The 27,784-nt window shown below is 38.1% G+C and overlaps 1 pseudogene; it reads right to left on the reverse strand.

Annotated features, from left to right (window-relative positions):
• Window positions 1–3,024: 3,024 nt before the first annotated feature.
• Window positions 3,025–27,552, reverse strand: LOC148015363 (putative eukaryotic translation initiation factor 5-1 pseudogene; annotated as a pseudogene).
• Between the last annotated feature and the right edge of the window lie 232 nt (window positions 27,553–27,784).

Raw genomic sequence — 27,784 nt, forward strand, 5'->3', positions numbered from 1 at the left:
AACTTCTTGACCGCCTTCAAGGTGCGAAGATATTCTCCAAGATTGATCTCAGGTCTGGATATTATCAGATAAGGATCAAGGAAGAGGATATCCCAAAGACAGCATTCAACACAAGGTATGGACACTTTGAGTTCCTAGTCATGTCATTCGGGCTGACAAATGCTCCTACTACCTTCAATAGGCTAATGCAGGATATCTTTAGGCCATATCTTGATGACTTCGTACTCGTCTTCTTCGATGATACCTTAGTCTACTCCAAACAGGAAGAAGATCATGAACCCTAGCTTCGCATCATCCTCGAGACAATGAGGGCTCACAAGCTTTATGCCAAGAAGAAGAAGTGTGCATTTTTCAAGCGACAGATTGAATATATGGGATTCATTGTATTAGCGGAAGGAATTTCAGTAGATTCGGCCAAGGTCAGAGACATTCTTGAGTGGCCAACACCAACAACTGTCAAAGAAATACATAGTTTTCTTGGATTGACAGGATGGTACGGGGTCTTTATTAAAAACTATGCTTTGATTGCAGCACCGCTAACCGATCTACTGAAGAAGCAAGCATCAATTGAATGGTCACTTGCTGAACAGTCTAGCTTTGACAAACTAAAGCAAAGCTTGGTATTAGCACCCATCTTGAAACTTTCAGATGTTAGTAAGGAGTTTGAAGTGATAACTGATGCTAGCACACTTGCTTTAGGATGTGTGCTTATGCAAGAAGGTCATCCTGTAGCATAGTCTTCAAGGAAACTGAAAAGCCATGAAAGAAACTATGCTACCCACGATCTGGAGCTATTGGATGTCATCCATGCTCTCAAGATGTGGAGACACTATTTGCTGGGTAACAAGTTTACCCTAGTGATGGATCATAAAAGTCTCAAATGGATTTTTACCCAGAATGAGCTCAATATGAGGCAACGTCGATGGATTGAAGTGCTGGAGGAATATGATTTTGAAATCAAATACCGGCCTGGAAAGGAGAATGTAGTTGCCGATGCACTTAGTTGCAAGACAGCATTTTTGAATTCTTTAGTTCTGCAGAATCCATTAATAGCCAGATCTCTAGCCACAAAGGTATCCATGCCAAACAACCCAATTCTTGAGCTTGCTAGAGAAGAGGCATGCCATGATCCAACCTATCAGAAATTGCTAAGGGAGATCCCCATCAAGGATCAAGACCCGAAGCTACAGGCAAAGTATCAAGAATTCTCTATCAATAGTGGACTTGTCTACTGTAGAACGAGATTATGTATATCGGCAAGTCAATCACTCAAGCAGAAGATACTTTGGGAAGCTCATGACTCCCCTTTTTCAGGACATCATGGCTATGCCAAGACCCTCAATGCAGTCAGAAAGAGCTACTATTGGGAGAGGCTTAAAGGTGACATTCTCAAATATGTCACTGAATGTTTGTCTTGTCAACGTATTAAGGCCGAACATGTCAAAATGCTAGGGAAATCGCAACCACTTGATATTCTCCAAATGAAATGGGAATTCATTAGTATAGGCTTTGTTGTTGGCTTGCCCCAAGTTCAGGGAGGATACAACTCCATTATGGTTGTGGTTGATATGCTTACCAAGGTTGCACATCTTATTCCTGTTAAGACAAACTATAAAGCCTTAGACATTGCAAGGTTATTCATCAAGGATATATTATAACTGCATGGATTGCCTAGAAGAATCATTAGTGATCGTGACTCTCTCTTCACATCACACTTCTGGAGGGCTATCTTTGAAGCCATTGGGACTCAACTCTATTTCAGTACAGCTTACCATCCCTAAATTGATGGCCAAACAGAGCGAGTCAACCAAATCATTGAGGATATGCTAAGGGCACATTGCTGCCGCGAGCCCAAAAAGTGGATTCGATATTTGCCACTGGTTGAATTTGCCTACAATGCTTCTTATCAACAAAGCATTTAGATGACCCCTTTTCAAGCATTGTATGGGCACAACTGTTGTAGTCCTTTAAACTTTTCAGATCCAATCTTAAGGGTTGAAGCTTCAAAACAGATGCTGGAACATATGGATGACCAAATCAAGTCAATAAGACAAGACATCCAAGCCGCCAAAGATAGACAGAAGGCTTAGCGGACCTGAAATGTCGAGACAGATCCTTCGTTGAAGGTGACATGGTCTTCATTTGCGTACGTCCAAAGAAGAGTTCCCTATCCTTGGGGGAATGCAAAAAGATAAGTCCAAGGTATTGTGGACCTTACAAGATCCTCAAGTGCCTAGGGCCTAATGCTTACAGACTTCAACTCCCTGAGAACCTGAAAGTTCATAATGTATTCCATATCAGTTTACTGAAAAAGTATGTGCCCAACCCTAGTCACGTACTTGATGATCAACAAGTTGTAATGCCTAGCCAAGGAGTCCTTGAGCTACAGCCTGACAGGATCTTAGATGTTAGGGAGAGGCATTTGAGATCCAGAACCTTGAGAGAATACCTCATCTATTGGAAAGATTATCCCGAAGAGGATGCCACTTGGATGGATGAAAGTACTCTCAACCAACAATACCCCCAGTTCTTCTCGAGATGAGGACATATCGATTCCTCTAAGGGGGAGAGAATGTAATATTTCCACACGAAATATTAATGATTTTTGATCTCACATGCCCCATGCAAGAGCAATTTAAAATAATCTACCCCTGACTACAAGAACCCTGGACGAAATGCTCCACCCTCGAGCGTTAATAAACTCCAGCCGTGTTATGCAAAAGAGGCCGAGGCTAAAAACCCGTAGGCTGCACGAGAACACCCTTCAAGGGAAAAGGTAAAGGGATAATGGTTAAATTTTGTGCAAATTTTTTATGATAACCCCCTCCCCTCAGCTGATGCATGGTAGGGAGAGGGAGTGTGAGAAAAGCATTCGTTGTGGAGGGCATGGGGAGGTGGCATGCAGCCCGATTCACGAGTGGCTATCCCTCCCCCTCCTTAGCCCTATAAAACCACCCTCTCCCCAATCTTGAGGGAGGGGAGAGAAGAGTGAGAGAGCTGCCGCCCTGCATCGTGCTGCCGCCATCAGCCGCCATGCCACGCCACGCTACTGCTATGCCAGGCCGCCTCGCCTCTGCCTGCACCATCATCATCATAATCATTATCATCATCATCCTCCTGCTCATCGTCATCTTCCCCCCCTCTCCCAATCATCTTATCTCTCCGTGTAAGCTTCTGTTCAGAAGCTTAGAAGCTTCTTATTTTAGAAGCTTCTAAAATAAGTCTTCCATAAGCCTTGTACACATGACCTTCCCCGGGTTTCTTAAAACCACGTCTTGTAAAGGAAATTCCTGCGTGAGGGGGAGTAGTCAGTTTCTAGAGCTGAATTGCCAAAGCCTGGAAGGAGTTTCGAAGATCGAGAATAAGGGCAAGGAGAATTCGCGGAGTCTAAGTCCCTACATCATCGATGGCTCCAAAGCTAAAGATGCGAGGCGCACACGCGAGAGCCTCCAACCCGAGTTCATGCATGGACAATGCTACGAATCTTCATGCCTAGGTTCCAATTGTACTCTCGCATGAAAGGGGATGTGTTAAGCATGACGGTTCTTAGGAAAATTTAAATGCATTTATTCATTCATTATGAAGTTAGTGCATGTCGTTCATTTGAAAATACTTGCACTTCCAAGTTGCAATCCTAAACGCATATTGCATAAAAGGTGGATTTGTCTAAATGCATCCTTGATTCCCTCACAAAAAAGAACAGTGCATAATGCATTTAGATAATAATCTCCTAGTTGTGATTCGTACGAGATAATCATTGACGTCCATTAGATGTTGTCGATGTAGTTGCATGCATGAAAGGGATTTATGTACCTTGCAAGTTGCATGCGATGTTAATTTCATCCTAGGCTGGGTTAAATGCTGTAGGACGGATTAAGTCAATAATAGTCCTATGACATTCGCTCATGCATGAACTTATTTTATCGAAGTTGTTTTATAAAAAGATGCATTTCATATTAAATCCTGAATTCATTTGCATTAAACGAAAGGCTTATAAGCATAGTTCTTGATAAATCAACATAGATTTTATACAAGTTAGCCCAAAGATTATCAATCTTTATAGTTTAGGCAAGGAAAAGAAATGGTCATTGTACATTTTATAGTTGCATAGAAGGAAAGTCTATGAATCGCATATTTGCATGGAATATTATGTCCTGCAATTATTTACATCTTTTAGGAAAAATATTCGCATCTTTAAGGAAAGATCACTTCTTGTTGCAAGACAATTAGTTCAATTAGGTAATTCACTTGCAATGGTGTAACTCAAACGATGGTTACCTCAATGCGCTAGCTAGAGTTTAGTACGCTAAAAATTCTGCCTAGTATCGCACTTGAGATGCCAAGTCAAGACTTTTGATCCCAAAGGTCCTACCCACATTCACGGAATGTTAGGGCTAGTTAGACACCCATACAATAACGATCTAGGGTTTTTACCCTAGGGTAAATTGGCCTAATACTAGAATTCTGATTCAGTTTAGAAACCCTAGGGCCTAGTTGGGTTAGGGTTGGGTTGGGTCAAGAGGACTCCCAAAACCCTACATCTTGACCAAACATATTTCTTGACCAAGGAATGCCGTTTGATGGGAGAAATGATCCCACAAGTTAGGTGCGACACTTGTCTCGTGCAACAAATTGCAACGTCACATGGCTTGTGTTTAAATCACAAGATAGATTTTGCCACTCCTTGGAACAAGGTTGGCAGGTTCTAAGTACAAGTTTAATTTGCAAGAGGATGAGTAGTCATCTTGCTACATCACCCTTCTGTGAGGCTGGATTGCCAAGATAGGGTAACTATGAATTGCCTAGCAAGAAATCGACCAATCAAGTTAGGGCGACGAGGTTGCCCAGGATTTACTATCTTAGTTTAAGGAACCTAAGGTGTTTGTTAATTTGGGTTAACAGGGTATAAACCCTAACCCAAGGATAAAAGGGTAAACAAACAACAAAAACCTTGGGGATCTTGCCAAGTCGCAATTGATCCCGGATCGAATGCTGGATGCATTCGGAGAGAAGTATTCACACCTTAGTAGTTGGCCAAACAAACGACCATTGGATTGATTGTGTTTATACAGTTAGGAGCACTGTTTGTACTTCTTTGCTCAAGAAACCAAAGATGGAAAAGTAATTAATGCTTCAGGTTGAAGGCCTGGAGGGAGAGGCAGCATCAGTTACCCCTGACTATCTGCCTGACCCTATCCAAGGGGGTTGTTAGCCACGCCGGGTATGTGGACCGAACCTGCCACGAGAGGTCTCTCCGTGGGTGATACTTGGAGCAGGAGGACGCTTGAGTGCCAGGGGGGCTCTGGTCATAAATCCCTTGCCTCCGGGTCCTGCACAAGAGGCCGATGTGGGATCTTGAGGCCCGCATACTAGTCTATGGGAGAAAACTTGGATTAGTAATCCCTGAGGATTGCTGGATTGCCCGGATTATGGATAGCCTTCGGGCGGATTATGGAATAGCCTTCGGGCTGGATTATATGATGTATTCCAAATACTGATAAATAAGATCAATTGTTAAAAAGGAACTTGTTTGACATTGTTTTTCTATGTTAGTGCTAAGATTACGTGAAGGAATCGGTGATTAATTGGCTAATTAAGGAAGCTGTTTTTGCGTGTCAAACTAAATGTGGTAGGTAATTAGATAACTAAAGCAACCCTGAGGAAAGTGTGGTGGATGTGACCATGGGTCTGTCCTACGGAAGGGTGGTCCCTGTTGGCCGAGAAGTTTTCTCGAAGGAAATTGACAGCAAGGAACGATGACCTAGAATCTAGGATACTAGAGTCCCGATTTATGCTGTTTTAGGGGAACGGAATGGGACTATGCCTTATGGGTAGAGAGGTCGAGCTTTGCATCCCTCTTGTTTTCCATTCTCCTTGAACCAAGTGCAGCATGAATCCGCTTCGACCGTGATGTTTCTGCGTAAAGAAGTTCGCCTACGCTAGCTACCGTTCTAGGAATTTGACCACTAGGAAACCCTGATTCAGGTCGGTCCTAAGTGGGAATGGCCGGAATGCTTCCGCTTCATGGTAGACTCGGGAAGACCTAGATCGCAAACCCTGTGACATTCTGAGGGAGTGCCGGGCGGCGCTTTCTGGACTCTCTTCCCGATGGGCTGCTAAGACGTGTCCTACGAGTGAATAGGTGGACACGTTACAGAAGATCAAGAAAATAGGTAGTCAACAGGCTACCCAGGGTATCAAGAATCATCCCTTATAGGTTGCATGAAGAGATATGGCCATGGTAGAGCTAAAGCCTGCTTAGGCTTTCGTTAAGTCCACAATCCTTCAAAATGGTCCCAAATTGACCATGAACCACCAAAATGACCATGAATTTTCCATTATTTCTTTAGACATTCTTCAAGACCATCAAATTTAGTCATGGCTTATTACAGAGATCTTAACTAGTCATGGTTTTAACTGAGTCAAATCCTGTGACTAGTTCTTGTCCTCCAGTGACTCTGTGCCTAAACTCTAACCAGATTTACCATGGAAATGACCTTCCCATTGGATCAAAGTTATGCTTTGATACCAATGTAAAGAAGCTAATTCCCACATGAAGCCATTAAACTAAAAATACAAGAAATACACTAAAATGGCAAGAAACCATAGCCAAGGTGGCTAGACATGAAATGATATTACCAATGTTGGTTGAGAATCAAATGATGTGTGGCTGTAGCATGGTATGCATCCCAAGCTATGGTGGCCAAGAGTATGCACCTTCTTAGATGGTGGGAGGCTGAGACCTCAAATATGTAATGTTGTAAAATCGTAAAAAGATGCTAGGCTAGTTACAACTTAGCCTTTTATACTTAACCCTAGTAGGCTAAATATTGGCTAAGGCATTTAGGCACTTTTACTCTATTACATCTCTATCTAGCCATTGGTGGAACCCCTCTTATCACAAAAATGGCTAATCACATTCACTATAACCAATGTATACCTTACTCACCATAAGAGAACTTCACCATCTAGAGTTACCACCCATCCTTCTAGATAATACCCCAACCCATCCAACAAGCTCTTGAAGGACCATATTGAGATGATTGGCATCATGCAATGCATGACAAAATGATAGCCTTGCATTAAAACAACAATTGGGATCTAGTTTCTCTACCATTTAGTAAGAAGGCCATATGTTTCAAGTGGGTTCTAAGGTGCAAATATAATCCTGATGGTTTCACTACAAAGTTTAAATCCTACTTAGTCAGTTGTGGCTTTTTGTAGATATATGGTATTGATTACAACCTACATAGCATTATTTGATCTATATAGTGAAATTTATACATATTTTATCCCATTATTTGACATTTTTCCACATATTAAATGAATAGCCAAATAAAAGCATTTTCAGTCAAAAAGGTTTTTGATCGAAGCCTTTTTAATTGAAGGTCATTCTGATTGAAAAATCTTTCAATGGAAAACTTGAGATTGAAAAAGCAGGTTTTGAAAGTTTTTTGGCTCATTTTGAAAGCTTTTCAAATATAGTCTCTACTCTTTTAACCCTCTTATAGAAACATCTTTTAATTAGCATCCTTCTCGCCAAATGACTATTGATTTATATGTAATATTTTATTGCTTATTTTAATACTTTAATCTTATCTATTATTTTCAAATACTCTTTTAATATTTGAGGTTTACCTCACACTTAAAAAATAGATGTATATTTTTTAAATCTTATTGATTATTTTTAAATGCTTTTATTATATTGGAGGTTCATGTCACATTTAAAAAAATATTTTTAATTTTTAAAATATATTTTTAATCTTGAAATAATTTTTTTATGTTGGAGATTTACCTTACACTATAAAAGTATTTTTTAAATTTAATGTCTCTTTCAGTGTGTGTTAAAGGCTTGTCTCACCCTCTAATATTGGGATATAAGGATTAATCATTTATATCATGTTGTGTTGCATTAGAAGCTTGTACTCACACTCACAACACAAGGTAAAGGCATCATGCTTGGATTTGCTATCATCAATATTCGAGGAAATAGTAAGTGTAAGTGATAAAACATTTTATTCTGGTGTATGTTAAAGGCTTATCTCACACTTAAAAAATGAAGTTAAAATTTGTACTTCTTGTATCTGTGTTGTGTTAGAGGTTTATACTCATACTAACAATTCAATCATTAGCCCTCATTTCAATCACCACATCTCACTAGCTCAACAAATAACATTCTTGGATCAAGAATTTGAGTGAGAGGCTTACTCACATTGTAGAACAAATTTAAGATTTAAGATTCTTGTACTTGTGTTGTGTTTGATCATAACGTGCTTGCATTTTTAAACCCAAAATCACATACAATGTATTTTTTATTTTTAGATTCTTATTCAATTAACCTAATGGTTTTATCACAATAAACTAATGCACATATTATTGTTTATACCTTTAGATCATGACCAAAGTTGAAGAACTTGCAGTGGCACCTGACGTACAAGGTGCTAACATAAATTATAATGAAGCACAATGAAATCTTTGAGAGGATCATGAGAATTTAGAAATCAAGATTTATATTGCATATGCAATGAGATCATCGTCTTATCTTCAATTAAGAGTCTATTCTTATGAGCCTATTTGAAGGGCCATATTTCAACACCCTCCTTGGACCCTTGCTAAAAAAGAAGGTAGAAAAAAACAGAGTTGGTTAGGTTGGCATGCACTCCCACATCAAACTGAAATAGAATAACTAAAATGGATGGAGTATCTTGGTTTTCTCCTCCAATTAGGATTTCTAAGACAAAGCAAACATCTAAACTTTTTGGAGTTTCTAAGTTCTCTCCAAAATCAAGGATTACATAGGTAGATACAAATATGTAGAGTGTTTGGAGTTTCATGCCTCTCTACAAAATCCAAGATAACCAAAACTATAGAAAATATAAACAAAGAGACATCTAGAAGTTTACTTGAGGATAAAAGACAAAAGAGGTGCCTATAATATATATCTAACCATTACGATCAACACAAAGCTTAATATATACATGTTGTTTCTTCTTGTTGTGTATATGTTGTTTGAGTATACAAAACTTTATTCCATGTCCCAATCTTCCATGATTTTTACAGGGATTCTTTAAGTGGTAGAACTTTGACTTATGAGAGGTATCCTTCTTGGCTATGATTCAGGGATTATATGGGCTACAAAAGCCTAATGATAAGGCCTGAACATTATATGCACTACAATAAGCATGATCATTTAGAACTACAAAAATTGTACCAAATCTAGGAAAAATTGTAATGACAAGATGTAGGTAGCTCAACATTAATGATTTTCATGGTAGAGTGTTTCATGATCAATGCCTATCTGCACTTACTACACGTATAGTCTTATGCATCTATCCCATGGCTATTTTTTTAGTTCCAACCCCCTTAAGTGATTTAGTATGGAATGTGCCTAGTTGAATGTACTCTCATTTTTCCAATATGGTATCAAAGCAGATGCCCATCCCATAGCATAGAATCATGATCATAAGGAAAAATGGAGGAACTTCTCTCCTCTCATTATGAATTATGGCTTGCAATGTGAGCATATCATTGTATGATAACTTCACACTTTCACCAAAGTTGTTTTGCAATGACTTGGATATTGTGTGCAAAGGATCACTCTTATATCCTATAACATTATGAAATATGGCTTGCAAGCAATGTGAGCATATCATTGTATGATAACTTCACACAATCACCAAAGTTGTTTTGCAATGACTTGGATATTTTGTGTAAAAGATCACTATTAAATCCTATAACATTATGTTTACTTCCAATGATGAGGAAAGAGTACCCCACACTAGCACTCTCATTATATAATTCTAAGGTGTGTCTTTGAATTCAATTTTCCCTCATGACCTTAATTTGCTTTATGTTTGAGAATTAGTTTTGCCAATCTATGTAAAGCCTTAATTAATTTATAAGGGCACTTGTAGAGTTTGAAAACATGCTAAAATTCTTATGCATCCCTATTAAAAGCAAGTTGATGCTCTTCCAAAAGTATTGTGAAGCAAATCAACAATTACCTTTGCATAACACAATGTGAACATGGAACACTTCATATGAAAGTAGAATTGCACGAAATGATATTGCTTTATAATGAAAGGCTTCATTAAAGGGTGATTGTAGATAAGGATGTCACTCAAAAAGTTCAATGTCCATTTCTTTCTTTCCACTCCAAGCATTTTTCAATTTAAGCTTAATGCAAATTAACATGTGAATTGCATTGCCTACAATGTTTACCACTCAAATAAAATACAAAAGGGAAAAATATATCAAACATGTGAGAGAACTGCCACTAAAGTTATGAAAAAATAATATGGCATTTCATTCAAGAAACAAAAGATGTTTTTCTTTGTTTCCTCATGGGTCAATGAGAGACAACTCACAAAGAAATGGTTTTCTTTTGGTAAGTTTCTTTTTTGTAAGTTTTTAAAAATGTTGCAAACTACATTTTATCCCCTAAGAATTCATTCCAAACTCTTAAAGTGCCAATGATGCGAAAGTGCCATTATTCTTTTCCACACATGGATATTCCAATTGTTCACATTAAATGTCTTCCATTGTATGGAAATTGACTATTATTTAAGAACGATTGACTATTATTTGGTCATGATAGACCATCTTCCATCACACTTACACATATTACACATCTTTTTTTAAAGGTGAAAATTTCAATTAAAAAATTTCAAACTTAATGTCTAATAAAACATGCATTCATTTATCCCATGAGCAACACTAAGAGAAAGTACCCCATCACATCAATCAACTCTAAAGCCCTAGGATTTGCAACTCAAACATGCTATGTGAATGCTCACCATGAGAGGGCTATTATTGAAAAAATATATATTTTATAAGGTCTTTTTGTGATTATCAAAGAGCTTCAAATAGACATTCTAAACATAAGCCTAGAGATAGACATGGCCTTATCGAGTATTCACTTTTTTGTGATTATTAGAGAGCTTTAAATAGATATTCTAAGCACAAGCCTAGAGATAGACATGACCATGCTGAGTAAATTATTCACTTTCTAGTGTTGAAATTTAAAGTTATCAAATTTAAACATGCAAATTAATAGGCAGAATGTGCCCTTTCAAATTATTTTCCGAGAACTCAAATGGGTGCACTAGAAGAATGTTTGTTATTGCTCATATGCAAAGGAGAAATATTGTTATACATAAAATCTAAATGAGGGAAAACAAGAGCTAGTACTATCAAATGGGTTTAGAGACCTTGCCTTCTTGCTTGCACTAACCAATGGTATTGTTACAATATAAAGAATAGTCAATATGTGTGGATGCTTAGTGAGATTATCCTAATACAAATGATATACACTATCATTATTGACAAAACCTTCATATGGGTTTCTAGTTCCATAGTCATTAATAAGTGACAAATGTCAAAAGTACATCCAAAGTGAAACATCATATATTAAAACTTGTACATAGAGTGTATTACAAACAAATTAGGTGATAAGTCCAATCATGTAAACTCGTCTAGCCTTTTTGCATGGGGCCTCAATTGTCTCTCTCCCACTTCATGCCCTTTATCATGCGTATTCTAGTTTTCTACACATCCTATCATTATTGACAAAACCTTCATATGGGTTTTTAGTTCCATAGTCATTAAGTGACAAATGTCAAAAGTACATCCAAAGTGAAACATCATATATTAAAACTTGTACATAGAGTGTAATACAAACAAATTAGGTGATAATTCCAATCATGTAAACTCGTCTAGCCTTTTTGCATGGGGCCTCAATTGCCTCTCTCCCACTTCATGCCCTTTATCATGCGTATTCTAGTTTTCTACACATCCTAGGACACACACCTTGCTTTATTCTATCCTTTGCACCAAGCTGGATACTATTTGGCCTAGTTCATGCAAGACCCATTTCAACTCTTTTCAACATCACCTCTTGCCAAGGGAGATGATTTTCTATTTAGATGTGGGATAACATGCCATAGCCGCTTACCACATGGGCTATGATGCCTAGGTGAACTGAAGGTCCAAAGCAAACAAAAGAAGAATGGTAAATTAAATGAAAAAATATGAAGGGCTTAGTTGATAGGAAAAAGTAAGGCCATTTATAGATCATGATAATAATACCTATCACTCATAAGATGTAATGGGAAGATTAAAGGTTTACACCTAGATACATCAATAATGATCTTATTGGATAGATGATTATCATTAATCTCACTCTAGGAAAAAAATTCGGAAGTGTTTGAAGTAAATCCATTATCAAGAGAAGATAAGGAAACCATGAGAGCTCATGTCACGATACTATCTTATTAGGGAAGTGGATTGTTTAGAGTTTTGCATGATTTTCCAATCTGACAAGGATACTTGAAATAGAAAGATGAATAATATGTATAATGATTTCTTAAACTATACATTGTGATTGTATGAAAGTGCTATAATTGAAGATAGGAATCATGCAATTATAGAATTGCAATAGTTGAACTATGGAGAGGTAATGATTTTTTGAATTGTATGTTGTACTTATATGGACATGTTATTAGTGAAGATAGAAATCATGCAATGATGACAATTTGAGACTGATGACCATTGTGCATGCATGGATATGTGTGATTAAACATAGGGATTATGAGATTGTATCAACTTGAACATGTTGTAAATACAAGTGGATTGTTTTGGAGTTACTATTTGGTAGAATACTTATGCTTTGGATGACAATTTGCAGATGTGATGGAAGAGAACTATCATGGCTATGAAAGATGTTGTTGATGGAAAATATAATGGGATAATTATGACTAGAATCATAATCTTTTTTAGAGTCTTATTAGGTTTTGAATGTATATTATATTCTAGAGTATGAGATCACCTCCTAGAACATGAATGAAAAATGTTTGAGGAAGGCTCCTTCCTACTATGGTGGTGTGGAACCAGACGGGCCTCCAATTATGTTCACATTAATCCTAGGCCAATCTTATGATAAGAGAAGAAATCCTTAGTAGGCATGATGTATATGTCATGACCTGCATATACTGGGGGACGCTTGAGGTATTGCATTGAACACACAAAATACATCCAAGAAGAAGCTCATTCAAGAACACAAAAGAGAGATGGAGGCCAAAATATAATCTTGCTAGTTTTTCATCTTTCTTCCTCACACAATACAATATACATAAAGTGTAGATAAGATATAATAAAAAGTGGCCTACTAAGTCAAAAAGTGCATAACTAACTATACTAATCAATTGGTACTATAACTATGCCGACTATAGATAAGGGTAACTAACCAAATATAATAAGTGATAAGTTAGTGGCTATGTGAGGATTATAATGATCATTGATATGCTAAGTGCAAATGTCATCTCTAAATAATATTACAATGACTTGATCATATAAATTTTCTCGCATTATATTTGATTTGGCATTCCCGATTCCATTTAATACGTTGAAGATCACATTGATTTCATAATCGCAAGACAAATCGCAAAAGCCTTAATCGGTAGATGAAGAATGAGCAAGAACGAGCATGATATTGATTAAGTTAAATATCAAAGGCTATGACATGACTTTATAAACTAGATAAGTCATGAGATAACTTGGTCAAAAATCACCAGATGAAGTCATTTTGAAGAAAAAAAGACATTTTTGAAAAAATAGGCCAAATTCATGACATTTTGACACTTGGAGGGAGAGAAAGCATAAAATAATCATCCCCATGCCACCATCCAATAGATAGACAATCAAAATGCATTTTTAATAAAGCTCAATTGGCTCTTGAGAATTAGCCAAAATAATGAGTTGACTGTATGCTCACCCTCATGCCTACTATAAATACACCCCCCTCTCCTTCACAAAGAAAGCAAGAAGGAAGACCTCTCGATGATGGAAAAATTTCTCCACTTCTCTTATCCATTGAATCTTGAGCCCTGAAAGAGGAAAATATCCCCCTTCCATCTCATTTTTATTTTCTCTACCCCTTGCTATGCCTTCATCCCATACAACCACATACAACCATATTGCTAAGCGAAACACTGGTGAAATTTTTTTGGATGACCACCAACTCTCCCTGAACTACCACGTCAATTTTGCTTAACATCCGATGGCTCCATGAGGTCACAAAAATTCAAAAATCTCATTTGAATCAAGGGAAGCAAGGATCGTAGTCGATGGAGAAAATGACGTGGTAGGAATTGGTGAAACCCCCATTGTTGCAAAGCTAAGAGAGGTAACATCTCATCGATTTGAAAAAAATTAACATTTTATAAGTTTATCGCTATATTTGGCTTTAAATGATTATAAACACATTCTAGATAAAATACATATGAACTGTTGCTTAGGAAAATAACCTAAGTAATATAATAATTAGCTATTCAGTGAAAATAATCTTTCACTTGGAAAAGGATTATATACTTGTTATTAAGAAAATATCTTAATTATGATTTATTTTGAGATATTTATTGTTATTTTATTAATGATGCATGTTATTATAATAACAAAAAAGGTAGATGTTGTTAGGAAATAGACTATTTTATACTTTTCCCTTGAAAATGACTATCTCGATTTCATTTTGCTAATGATAAACATATGCATATGAATTTTATGATAATTTATAGAAAATCATTTAGTAATCAACGAAAAATTACAAAGAAAAATATATACTAGACATGCATAAATTAGGTGCGTGGAAATATAATTCGATGTCTGAAAGATGAAAGAAAACTATGATTTTTGCATTGCCTAGAATAAAGTTTTCAGAAAAACAGCCAGCATTGCACTTAAGACATAGCTAAATGAAAATTGATCTTTTTAGATAACATTGTCAATTAAACCATAGAATATGAGTATAATATTTTCTTGCTTTGAAAACAATGCAATGCTAATATTAATGATTATATTAGTGAGAGTGTCAATATTACGAGTTCACCCACGTATGAATCCGTGAGAAAACCTAACCTAAAGTATCAAGAGTGTTGAAGCAAAAACAACTATGAAATACTCGACAACCTTGAAACTATCAGTATCAGGAAATCCTTTTCTTTCTTGAGTTATGAGAGAAACTCTTTGATGTATTTGTCATAGCCTATGGAAGGCAGCATGGCCGTTGGGATGGAAGTGGTAGAGGCCTCCATCTTTTGCTTTTTGGGGTCTTGCCTCGATTGGAATTTTAGCTGGTGGTCCCTTAAGTCCAGTTATCGGGGTTCCTACACTCACATACAGGGTTGTTTCATATGCCCTACCCACCAGAGGAACTGTACCCAGGCCATGAGGTTACTGGCATCTACCTTGGGCGTAGTGCTTCGAGTGGTTGTGGTAGGTTGGGTAGTTGGCACAAAAGCAGGTGATACTGAGTGAAGTAAGCCCTTGCCCTTGCCTTATGCCACCAAGGGTGGTATGATGTTTGGCACTTGGGCCTTCTTCTCTAAAAAGGCTCTCGGTAGTCAACTCCTCGTCCTTGGAGCGTTTCTCTATCAACATGTGGATTGGTCTTGGCCAAGTCCTCATCTTCTTTTCTTCTAAGCTCTGCAAGCTCTTCATCTGGCTTTCTTTTTCTCTCCTCTTTGGACTTCTTGGACTCCTTTTAAACCTTGAGGAAGTTGGTTTTTCCTTTCTTCCTTCTCTCTTCTTCAATAATCTTTTGGGGAATCCTTTTCTTCTACTTCTTAGCCCCTCCTTGGCTAGACTGTCTCATTCTCTCATTCCTCACTTACCGTTCTCTCACTAGATTGTTCATGGTCATGGAACGGTAACCAATCGGCTCTCCTAGTGCTCCTAGATGATGGCCATCAATACCCCACCAAATCCTATGGTTGAGGCCTTAGAGGATGACTTCTTCCTTGCATTGGTTTTTGGGGACTCTCCACCTATTGGTCTTCTACCTATGAGCAATGCTTTTGTTGAGGTTTTGATCATTTTTTGTAGGAGGCCATTCAGGTTCACTTCATCCAGGGATTTGGTTGCAATGCTTTCTAGCATTGGTACATTGATCGAGCTCATTAGTGTGTTGTACATATGACTGGAGAACAAGGCATGCACCATCTATTGGACTTTTGGATTTGGGATGTCGACGAGGCTGATGCTGCCATTGGTGTGGACCAGAATCTTGTCCATTCCCAGCATGTTATACACATCCCTTTTGGGCTATCTCTTGACTTTGTTGGTGAGGCCCAATGCTCTCTCCACCAACTCAAGACTCAACTCAACCTCTACTTAGCGGGTTTCCTCTTCTTGCCGCATAGTTATAGTGCCATGGTGTTGCAGCGCGTAGGGTTGAAGGTCACCATAGGGGTTTGGCAAGAGAAGAATGTATGGGGGTTTAAGAGCTTTTACTTCGAAGATGGAAGAGATAAGAGAGGAGTTGAAGGTTTCAAGCCAAGTTCTTGAAGATAAGAGACACCAGGGTGAAGGTAGGTTTAGGGAGAGGAGTAGAAAAAAGAGAAGGGGTTCAAAGTGATTGAAGATGTAGAAGAATACTCCCAAAAAGAATTAGAAAATATAGAAGAATACTAACAGAGATGAAGCTTGTCAGTTTCTTTCAGCATTATGAGAAAATATAACTCTAATAGACAAAACGTGTACAAAATAATACCTTCCTCTATGTTGCTCAAATTGCCAATCTGATGCTTTCATTAGCTTTGAAAGGGGGGTGAAATACCACGACATCTAGCCAAAACTTAGCCAGTAGATCACTCCATCTCCCACTTCGGAGTGCTATTCATTGCTAGAAAACAGCGATCGCGCATCGCGTGATTTCGTCAATCTCTCTTTTTACATAAAATCCTCTTAAATTGGCTTAAAGCTACATGCTTTCTTTTACATGTCATCCTAATCTAGAAGTTGTCTATAGTTTTTATGGATTTTTATAAGAGATAATATCTAGAATATAAAAAATTGACTAAAAACTTGTCCAAAAATCTAATATTTTGAACCATGGACACTAACACTAATGCCTAAAGTGGCATTGGCTCTCTAAATCTAAAAGGAAGCCACACTCTAGATTTTTTTTACACGGTGTGCGTGTAGCCGCACGACATCCACCCCCTCCTAACTTGCACATCCTCTGGCATGTGCCAAAGTCTTACAAATTTGTAGTGTCAGAAGAAGTATCTTCTGTCATGTCAATGTCTTCATCTTCTGCCTTGTCTTCTTCCTCTATGTCTTCATGCTCTTGAATTATATTCAAGTCTTCTAGTTCATATGTTGAACTTTCTATTCATTTGAAGAGCTTGATTCTTTTTCCAGCTATGGATATCTTCATGCTTGTTCCATCCAATTCAGCCAATGAATATGTGACATTGTCATAAACAACCTTTACCACATATGGGCCAAACCAGCGCTTTACCATTTTCCTAGAAGCACTGTATTGATAGTCTAGGCTACTATCATAGACAAACACCCAGTCATTTGCTTGAATTTCTCTTGGCCAAAGTCGATGTCACTTATCAAATCTTATTTTGCTTTTTAGTCTTGCTATCTTTAGCTTCTCAATAGCTGCTTGAACATCTTTAGACCTTCTTTCTAGCTGCCATATGCACAAAGTCAACAACTCTTCTCTACTGATGCCTTCCTCCCAAGGTAGAAGACTCCATGTGAGAATAGATTCTTCAATTGGCATAATTGGTTGTTGTCCATGCATAAATTTAGCTGGCATATAACGGGTCACTGAATTGTGAGTAGTTCGGTCAGCCCATAATTCAAAAGGTAGCATTTTAGGCCATTCTTTGATCTTTCCTCTACAAGACTTTGCTAGAGCTTTGAGAATAGGTTGATGACCTCTCTCACTCTTTCCATTGCCTTCAGGGTTTTAGGCTGATGTTAAAGCCAACTTAATACCCAATTGAGCAAAGAAGTTGCGTGCCTCATCAGCATCCAACTCTCCTCTATCTACAATTACTTTACCCACACAACCATATCTACAAAACACTTCTTCAAGCAAAAAATGACAAACAGCTTGAGTGGATTTGGTTGTTAAGGCTTTGCCTTCAACTTGATTGGTTAGATCCTCTCTTGCAAGCACTAAATACCACATATTCCATATTCTTGTAGGCATGGTTACAAGATCAATAACCCATCTATAATGTATAGATAAGGGATAAGTCGGTTGTAACCCATCTCGATGCTTGACCATAGACACACATAATAGGTTTCAACAAAATGTGCTATGTCCCGATACATGTTTTGCCACCAGTATTTTTCTTTGACTTTACTAAAGGCCCCATATGCCTCTTTGTCCTGCCCACAAGCTTTCATGAAATTCCTTCATTATCTATTGTTGCAACCTTTTGTTACCTACAACTCGGACAGGTGCTCCTTTCTTCTTCTTTGCATGCTTCCATAGATGTCCTTCTTTAAGAAAAAAACCATAAGATTTCCTATTGATATGCTTGAACTCCTCATCAGTCCAAGTCTCCTTCTTCTTCATTGTGCTCAAATATTGATTGAAATCTTCTTCATAATCTTCTTCAAGGAAATGAACTAGAACTTGAGCAATGCAATGATCATGCTGGCTTCTAGTTGACCATCCTATTGTTTTCAGATTTGGACTAGTATATGCAATAATTGAAAATGTATTTTCAGCAGCCATGGAATGAAATTAAGCAAGTATAGATTCTTCAGCTTCATCTTCTTCCATCAGCTCTTCTTCATTGTCATATCTTGCAGGTGATAGCATGTTAGTAACTAGATTCTCCTTTCTTGCAATATGCTTTAATTCGGGGTTGATAGATTTAATATACGCAATCCATATTAGCATAGCAATGTCGTGTGTAGAGCAATTGTCAGTCATGCCCAAGAGTGGAAGACAATCAGTTTCTACCACTATAGAAGCACTTTAAAGTATTCACAATCACACTTTAATGCTGTTACAACTCCCCACAATTCCCTTTTTACTTGTGCATACCTTCTTTGACGTTCATTGAGAACTTTTGCTCCAAAACAAATTGCATACCTGTTACCTTCAAGATCCTCTTGGCCAACATCCCATCCTATCCCAATGGGACTTGTATCCACAGTAAGGATGATGGGTTGACCATTTGAATAATTAGCCCTTTTGAGAGTGGGGGATGAAATTAACAGCTTCTTTAATTTACACATAGTGAGAGTATGCTCTTTATTCCAAGAGAATCTTTGGTCTTTTCTTAATAATTGATAAAGATTTTCGACTACATGAGCAAAATGTGGTATCCATATGAGATAGAATACACATGCCCCAAGAAATCTTCTCACCTTTGAGATATTTGTGCATTTTTCTTGCATTCTGCTAATGGCATCTATCTTGATTGGTGAGGGTTTATATCCGTAGGGGCCACATAGATGTCCGACCACTAGGACTTTTTCTACTTTAAAAATCAACTTAGCTCTAGAAAGGGTAAGATGTACCTCCTCTAGCCTTGCCAAAATCTTGTCACAACCATGAATATGGTTAACTATAAATGTCCTGCAGCCATCTTCTTCAAGCTCCTCATTCTTTTCATTGACTTCATTCCCCTTGATAGGTACATCATCAAGAAATGGAAGAGTAAGTTGTGGAACAAAGTCCCTTAAGACTTTGTGCATGGCATTCATCATATGGGCTATGGAATTTGTTGCACCTTGCGGTAGAGTACACATGCGGACCAATCCAAGAGGTGTCTTCATTGTGGTAATGTCTTGACTTTCTAATGAAAGCTAAAATTGGTCATATCATGAATATAGGTCACCCATAGAATAAATTGCTCTATTTGCAAAAGCTTCAGCAAACACATCAACAATTGGACCCGAACCAACATTTCGAATTGTGACACAATTGATAGGCTATAGATCTTGAATGAATCGTAAAGATCCATTTTTCTTAGGCACAATAAACCATCGGTTTGAGTAAGGTGCTGAAGAAGGTTCCAAAATCTTCATTCTAATCTTTTCATTTAGAAGTTTCAGTAATTTGGGAAAATGTGCCCTTGGAACAAGAATAGGTTTGAGGTTCCAAGATACATGTGGAACTGTAAAAATGACCATAGGAGCCACAATATTTGGGTCCACATAGCCTATCTCACTTGGCTAAAATGCAAAAGCTTTTCCATGTTTCATTAGCATTTGTAAAAAAGAGTGTTTTTCAACCGGCAAAAGGAAAGAATTTTCACCTATTTTGAGCTCTTTTATACTTTCAAATGAGAACTTGTGACCAATGTTGGAAAGATCACGAAGACTTGGCTGATTTGCTGCCCTATCAGCAAGCCCTTCACTTTCAGGAGGCAGTGGGACTGCCACAGGTTTGACTTTCTTATCCATCGTCTTGTAGTTTGTCTCCACTTGCACTTCAGCCTTGTTGAGTAAACCAATGTCTTCCTGCTCAACAAATTCTTGAATTGTTTGATAAAAATCCAATGTACATACTTCTATGGACTGATTTTCAGCCTGATTTTTTGCATGAGCAGTTGCATATATTTTAGCCAATGTGTCAGTAGTAATCAGTTTAAAAAAAAGCTCGAAATATCTTCATTTTCAACTATCATGTCATAATTTTTCAGCTCCCTTTTTACATGACATAAATATTTTCTTTCAGCTTTAGTCATGGACAAAAGAGACTTATAACACTCCATACTATTGGCTGTACATACATACAAATTTGCTAGAGACACAGTTTCTGTAGCATAAGGAGGTTCAATCTTTTTACATGATGCACTACCATAGCCTCCTTTTATAGTAGTGCAGCCCGAAAACCCTTGAATTCTCGGGCATTAGAAGGCATAGGATAATCATGTAGTCAATCTCTGTTTCAAAGATGGTTAATACACATAGTAAGAAATTGGATAGCTCATTCATTATCCTTGCTTTAGATTAGAGCATAGGAAGAACCATCATCGAGAACTTTTGTTTCCAAGCGGGCTTCAGAAATGTAAGGTTGCCCAAGAATGATAGGGTAACTACAAGAGTCTTGAACAAAAAGGTGAAAAGTGTCTTTTATGTCTTCAATAGTTACCTTCACATTAGGACATGTAGCATATAACTCTTCAAAAGAGTTGTTTGCAGCTCTCATTTGCCATCCTGGATCAACATCTATGGGCCATCTGCCACTTTGCCATGACATTTATCTCCGAGTCATGGTCTAAAAGTGCAATACATGGTGTTTCTTTTTCCCCAATTTTGACGACTGTCTCCATTGTTGCTCTTGCCCAATGCGTATGGGAGTAGTGACTGCTTGGAATGAACCGAGCCTCTTCCTCCTCATACATATGCTGTAGACGGCCTTCTTTTTGAGAGGTGGGCTACCCAATTGGTTTGGACCAGATGACCATTACATTTTCAGCTTTCACTTCTTTAATTTTTGCATTAATGCTTTCTTTATCTTCAGCTTCAATTGCTGGAATTAATTCTTTAACTGCTTCAAGATGAATTCCTTGTGAAGTCACCTTCTCTTCATCCTACATAAAAACTGGAAGAACTTACAAAAAAGCATGTACTGTTTCTTCAACTTCATCACCAACATATTGTCTTTTCCTTTTTATTACATTAATAATTACATCATGGAATTCACGTTTGGTAATTCCATGAATTATTCCTAAGGTGAATTCGTTCTTCTAGGACTCGTTTGAGATCGGTTGCAAATTCAATGTCAGACTGCAATTTGTAGCCTAGCTGCTTGCCTTCCTCTCCTTCGATCTTCTTTGTTTGTGGTGCATCTTCCATCTCTTGATCTGGGGTTATATTTTAAGCAAGCTTTGGTTGTTCAGGTGTTCTTCTAGTTACCCATTTTGGAGGGCTAGAAGAGGAAGGCCCTGGTTCATCTTCTCTTCTTCTCTTTTCTTCAATCAAGACTTCTTTATGATTGATGTTAGCCAAATGTGCAAAGGTAGAAAAAGAATCTATCGATTCTTTTCAACTAGTTATTCCTTGAATGTACTGATTGACGTTAGCCAAATCTTCTTTGGTTGCTTTACCACGTTTCTTTTTGATCTAGTGCTTGTATCCATACTTTAGATTGCACATTAGCTTTACATGCTTTCAAACTTGATTTAGTTGGCTCAATTTGCAGCCCATAGGTAGCTGCATCAATTGCTGCGTAGGCATTCATTACAGCTAAATTTTCTAATCTTTTCTTCATTCCACCATTGCCAAAATTTGGCTCCACTGGAAGACCAATTTCAGTTGCATGAATTTTTCTATCTTTCCAAAAGACGAGCTTCTGTGCTTCAGCCTCATGGAAGGTAGAATACTCCCTCTTGTCATGTTGTTGGTTGTCGCACCAAATACAATGCCTCTTAAAGCCTTCTCTCATGGGTCTTTGAGTTGATGATCGTCCTCGTTCTTCAACTTTGACATCTAGCTTCTCCACCTTGGAACTAATTTCTGTAAGATTTAGATGAAGGTCACACATGCTTTTAATGAGTTCATCCATTACATCATTTTTAGAAGGAATAGAAGAAGAAAGAGTTGGTTGATTAGTCAAAGGAATACGGGATTTTGAAGGTGGAACAAGCTCCATCAATGGAGTTGTTGAAGTTGAAGTAGAGCCCAATCGTAGTCGCATCCGCTCTCTTCGAGCAATCATGTTAACTACATCAGTAACATCTGCCCATGTAGTCTTGACTCCTGATTTGGAGGTAGCATCTTCTAGATGATCAGTAAGCTTTTCTTGCAGAATGGCATCTGCATCCTTAAGGAATAATTCAATCTTCTGACCTTCCATACTTTGTTGGTCTTCACCATCAAGTTGTCCAAATTTACTTTCAAACTCATGGTACAGAGCTGTTGCAGCTAAACCTTTGTTGAGTTTTTCAATCCATTCAATGAAACTTTTCTTCGTCATAAGGCCAGAGTCTTGTAAGAAGAATTCTTCGTGTAGGGATTTTTTGAATGCAGCCCAATCCGCATCTTGTTGAAAAAGACAATGGATTCTCTCTTGAAGACCATGCTTGGCTAGTCTGGCAAAGCATATGCAATACTGCTCGTGGTGCAGGTGCATCTCTTGACTTTAGCCAAGTTGGAGAGACCGATGTGCTCACACTAGAGAGCTCATTGATTTCATCTTCTAATGTGGGCTCTTTGTCCTTTAAGTGCTCTTGGGATTCTCTCACCCACTCCTTGACCTTATCTAGGGCTTCAAGCTGGTGCTTTGGGTTAGGGCACTCCCCAACCTTAGCACTCTCATTTTTTCCAGTCTTCCAAGCGGATGTTTTTGCATCTGCATTTGTGACTCTTTTTCCTATGGATAATGTCATGGCACTCTTCGTCTTAAGCATAACCTTTGCCTTAGTTCTCTTCTTCCTTCGCCTATGATTCTTTTTTCCTATTAAGGCTGCATCTAGGTTACTAGGGCAGTGATATGATGGATTGCTTCGCTTGTGCTCGGGTCATAACATGCAATGGGATGGGCGTACCCTCTCCGTCGTGTGTTTTAAATTTGAACAGCCCCTGTCGCGACCTAGAATGGGCCCAAAAATGGCCTATCCACTAGTCGGGCCTCTCTACACTCAAAGAACACACCCCCTCGGCCTCGCAGCCAAGGGCGTCTACTAAGGGACACACTGCCCTAGCTTCTATCATGAATTTCACATTTGTTTTGGATTGTAATCCAATGGTGAAGCCTACCCACACTCCTCAGAGGGAGTCCCTACACATATATTGGTGTAAAACACCTCGTAAGCATAGACAGAAGGAGGCATCCCTTGGCTGAATGCCACGGCCCTGTTGTAGCTCTCCTACACCACCTCAAGGATTGGCCCATCTACTAAGACAAATAGGATGTACATTACAAACTCCACTCTTGTTTTCAAATTTTCTAGGAGATATAGATATTTTCCTCACTAAACAGTCGCTAAAAAAACCACCGCTCGTCTGAACCTACAGCTTAGGTATCTCACATAGTCCACATAGGTCATATGTATAAATACAATTGCAATGCATCTAGGAATAACACGATGAGTTACATGCAATTCAACTATGTATGAACCATAGTTCTCAATCATTTTATGATTTAAAAATTAGCATTGTGAAGTGCAAAGCCATTTCTTTCAATGATTTCAGTCTACATGTAATGCTGCATTGCTAAGGGTGTCAGCACCGAGCCTTCTCATGATGCTAGACCCTCTTAAACTTAAATTATAAGTCTTATAAGGCATGAACAAGTAAATAGATCACAATTTTGAATGTTATCAGTGACTAATCACCCTTAAAACCCCTCCTTCTCCCTACCATTTAGGTTATGCAAGGGTTAATAGGTGTAGGAGGCATTTTTTAATGTGTTTTTCTTGTAAAAGAGGTAAAAACTATACTTTAACAAAAAGACAAGGCTGAATGGAGGATTATCCCTCATGTTCCAGTCATGTCATACATCCACAAACATAAATCATATTTTTTCTTAATTTTCTAACATAAAAACCTATTTTTTCTCAAATTTCCACTATTTTTCTTCATTTATTTAGATAAAAATTTTGATATTTCTGTTTTATGGATTGGGACTGATCACAATCACTAAAAATTTATTTTATATTCATTCTCATCCACATGAACCCCAAAATCACAACAAGACCCCCAAACTTTATAATTTCTATGAAAATCGCATAATTGTGGGTTTTGCATGTTTTGGCATAGATTATTAAACGACTAGATCTTCTAGATTTCTACAAGATTTTTGATAGATTTCAGCATTATCAATAAAAGGCAATCATTTTCAAATAACACCATCAAACACCTATCATAAAACAAATGAATCTATTACTTACGCATAGAATCACGCTTTTGGAGACACGTATTTCATGGTTTGGAGGCCGCTCATGCACTACAAGATATAGGCCTTATACCAATGTTAAAAGTGATGAAAATGTAAATAAAGAAAATTTCCTCCATTGTTGCAAAAAGCGTCGTTATTGGCGATGCCATAGAATAGTTGGTATTAGTGTCATTATCAGTGTCGTTATTTGCGTCAAGCTGCCTGCCACATATAGCATTATGTGCTTTATTTGGCCATACAAAATAGTTTTTGCACTATATACAATGCTCGTGTAAATAAAGACAAAGTGTACTTAAATCATAACACTAATACATGAAATAAATACATGATCACATAATGAAAGTGATTGGTACAATCATGGCAAGATATCACTACTACATAGAAAATATCTACACAGATTACGTGACCAAAAAAGAAGGGTATGTGAGCTCCAGGGATCCAAGGGCGAGCTATAGATCATCGCCATCCGAAAGCTTGTCCCACCGCAAAGGAGGATCGAACGGACTCTGCAAAAAAAGAAACAACTACACATCAGTTCACCATACAATAATGCATTTTAATTAAACATGGTAACTACGGACAAGAAAGATGAGTGACTTACAGGGCCGCCATGTCCATACAATCGATCGATCAATGCAGTGAGACCGTGCCTCTCTGCATATCGAGTCTTAAGGCCAGTCGAATCCTGATTTGTAATGGAGTGCTACAAAGGAAACAAAATACTAACTGTTAGAAACATGATTGTCAGTACAAAGGATATTGCAAAGAAAAAAGCAAGCAAAACAAAAGAAAAACTTACAAAGTCCTCCAAACACAATATTAGTGAGTTTGGGAATCTCCCAATTCTCATTTTTTGAATACTAAAAAGGTGGCATCCGGATAGCATGCCCATAAGTTTCTCAAAACTATATGATGTGACCTATCATTGGAAAGTGTTTGAAAAATGGAATATATTGAGCTATAGAGCGCTCAATTTGGATTTATAATGTTCTAGTTATGACAAATCCAAATATTTGACCACGTGTCCCAAACTTATGGGAAATTCCCATACTCCCCAATATGGTATTTCCAGATATGTCTTGTGGCCACCACTCCTAAGATGATGGACCACTCCGGCCTCTAGTCGTGCCCTCGCCACCTCGCGCTACTGTCTTCAACATCCTAGAGAATTTGTAGCCTTCTCCCTCAGTCGACACCAGTTGTTAGCATCTAGCCACTCGGGCTTTGCAGGCCCACTCTTGAGTGCCTTGCATGCGTCAGATCATCTGTGTGACATATATGCACGCGTGCACTCCATCATCCAACACGTAGAAAACCTATCTACTGCGGTGTCAAAGGGTTTACGAAAGCATAGTCGCGTCTTCAGAAGACCTTGATATATATCAAGATGGAAGATCAAACAAATAAATAATCCAATGTCAGAGATGGTTCTAGCATTCAACTCTGAGACATATATTAACCATACAATAATTCCAGATTTCAATCACTAAATTCTGTTTTAGCTTTAGCATGTCATACGGGTAAAGTATACCAATACCATTCTTGTAATCCACTGATGGTATATGACTCTCTTTTTAGTGAGCTCAATCATCAAGTTTTCAGGGTTACTCCAAGCTGAATGGGATGAATAGGTGATATTATATTGTTATGATGGGCTGTTTCTGTAACCTTTAAAGAACCTTGCAGTTTTCATACATGGTTACCACCTCCTTATGTAAAACCTTGGAGTTTATCTTATCCAAAATTTTAAGGTATGTATCATGAAAATTGGGCTCAATACTTTGCGAACAGTATTCAGCATCTCAGTTGGTGTTGAGTGAAATTTATCTTCCACCTTCTTCACCATCTTTGACTCAACTTTCTCAGCCTCAGGTTCAGCATGCTTGACACTGATAGAATTTTTGTTCGGCACTTTCACCTCCTTAACATTTACCTTCTCTGTCATTTCTTCTACATCATGGCTTCCATTTCCCAGCATAACCATCTCACTTGTGGCAGCAGTCAGTTGTTCTTTGATGCGTTTCTAAGCAGCAGCAAGTGATGTATCAGTCTGCCACTCCACGCCATCATCACTCTCTACAACAGGTTCCTCTTCATCAGCTTGGCTGGCTGCAGGAGAGTGCTCTTCTTCATCAGAAGCTGTAGATTTTTTTCTGGAGATTTTGGAAACTTCATCATGACTTTTTTTCTTCTTAAACTCCTTCTTAGCCTTCTTTTGTTCCTCATCAACTGCCTCGCCTTCTTTTAACCGCTCTTTCTCTGCCTTGCGTAGATTCTTCTTCTCCTTCCCTGACTTCTTTGTCTCTGGAGGATTTTTCAGTATGAATGTTGTAAGCTTGTCTCTCATGTCCACATCTGAGATAAAACCACACGCAGCACACTTGAGAGTGATCAGCTGGCTTTTCGAAATCTGAATTCCGATTTCAGGATTCCCACATCCATAGCACTGCACATACTTCTTAATGAAAATTTCCAAAAGCCCTGCCAATTTTGCAGTATCATGTGAACCATTCACAATAGACGTGCCTGTTTTATCATCAAACTTAGACTGTGCCCATGAGCTATTCGTCTTCAAGTCCTCGATTTCTTTCTGAAAGCGTGTCCCCCTTCCCCCGTCGATCCTTTATTCGCAGTAGCCTCGTCATCTTTTTCTCTTCGTAGTCCTCCGTCTGATCTTATTTCTCTTTATCTTCAACAGTGACGTCCTCTCTTCATCCTCGTCATTCTTCACCTTCAACCTCTCTGTCACAGTAGCATTCTTGTCTTTCTGGAGCTAACTTGAGCCACTCGGAAATTCCAGGAATATTTTAGATCACGCACATCTTCGTCAGAGGGTACCTTCTGAATGCTGGCCGTCCTTCTCTTCCCGCATCATCCCCTATGTTCTTCATTCTGAACTCCCCTCAGTTTTTCTGCGTCCCTCTCTATTCTGCTTCCTCGTCTATTTTCCCTCCTTCACCCATTCAAAAAAGCTCCTTCTTTTTTCTAGAAAAGCTTCCTTTTTTTCCCCCAAATAGCCTTTTTGCTTTTCTTACCATTTACTATTCACAATCCCCTTTTGTTTTTTTAGCCACTCTTTCTTCCATAGCATTTCACACACAGAAAAGCGGCCTCCATCTTTTT

This window comes from Lygodium microphyllum, chromosome 24 (assembly GCF_053477565.2).
Source record: "Lygodium microphyllum isolate KBCC chromosome 24, Lygodium_microphyllum_v1.1.10, whole genome shotgun sequence".
NCBI lineage: Eukaryota > Viridiplantae > Streptophyta > Polypodiopsida > Schizaeales > Lygodiaceae > Lygodium > Lygodium microphyllum.